This window comes from Tupaia chinensis, unplaced genomic scaffold (genome assembly GCF_000334495.1).
Source record: "Tupaia chinensis unplaced genomic scaffold, TupChi_1.0 Scaffold149964_2, whole genome shotgun sequence".
Taxonomy (NCBI): Eukaryota; Metazoa; Chordata; class Mammalia; order Scandentia; family Tupaiidae; genus Tupaia; species Tupaia belangeri.
This window is the reverse complement of record NW_006209806.1, coordinates 1,026,446-1,027,112: the sequence shown is the minus strand read 5'-3', so window position 1 is coordinate 1,027,112 and position 667 is coordinate 1,026,446. Positions and strand designations below refer to the sequence as shown.

The window sequence follows — 667 nt, the reverse complement described above, 5'->3', positions numbered from 1 at the left end:
CCCCCCCTCCCTCCCCTTCCTCCTCGGTCTCCTCCTCCTGCCCCCGCCACTCCGGAGGCCAGAGCCGTCCGCCCCCGGCTTCTGCAGGGCTGGGGCTCTGCCTGCTAAGGCACCCTGTCCCTCAGGTCAGCGCAGCGACACGTGCACCGGGCCAGGTGCCCCGGCGCAGTCTGCAGCCCGCACAGCCACACGGCCGCCCTGGCGGGAAGCGTGGCGCGGCCCGCGGTGCACAGCGAACGCGCTGCCTCTGGTCCTCCGCCCAGAGGGACGCGGACCTCGCGGGCGACCCCAGGAGCCCTCACCCCCACAGGACTCACCCCGGGCAGGGTCTTCTGCTCATGCAGGGCGGTCTGCGCTTTGATGGCCGAGTCCCGGGCACAGTAGGTGAGGAAGGCACAGCCTGGAGGGAGAGACGGGGAGCAGGGTGGGGGGCGGGCCAGGGCTACTGCGCTCCGCGGCTACACGGTGCTCTGGCTCTGTCGGGTCCAGAGGGCTCTGCTCCTTGCCCACCGCCTGGAGCTGGCCAAGGCTGGGGCTGCTGTCTCTGTCTCTCCCTCTCTCTGTCTCATGGAAAAGTAAAATAAACAGAGGGAGAAGGAGCACTCTGTGACGGCAGCCCGAGTGTCCAGGGCAGAGGGACAGACAGAAGGACAGACATGCGCCCGGT

The 667-nt window shown here is 69.6% G+C and overlaps 1 protein-coding gene across 4 annotated transcripts in view; it reads right to left on the bottom strand.

Moving 5' to 3' along the window:
* The window catches only part of CELF5 (CUGBP Elav-like family member 5), a 75,565-nt gene extending 75,169 nt beyond the window's left edge, over positions 1-396 (bottom strand). For all 4 annotated transcript variants that reach the window (XM_006171784.2, XM_006171785.2, XM_006171786.2 and 1 more), the window contains exon 1: positions 318-396. The gene's annotated coding sequence lies outside the window, so the exon portion shown is untranslated. The remainder of the gene's footprint in view (positions 1-317) is intronic.
* Between the last annotated feature and the right edge of the window lie 271 nt (positions 397-667).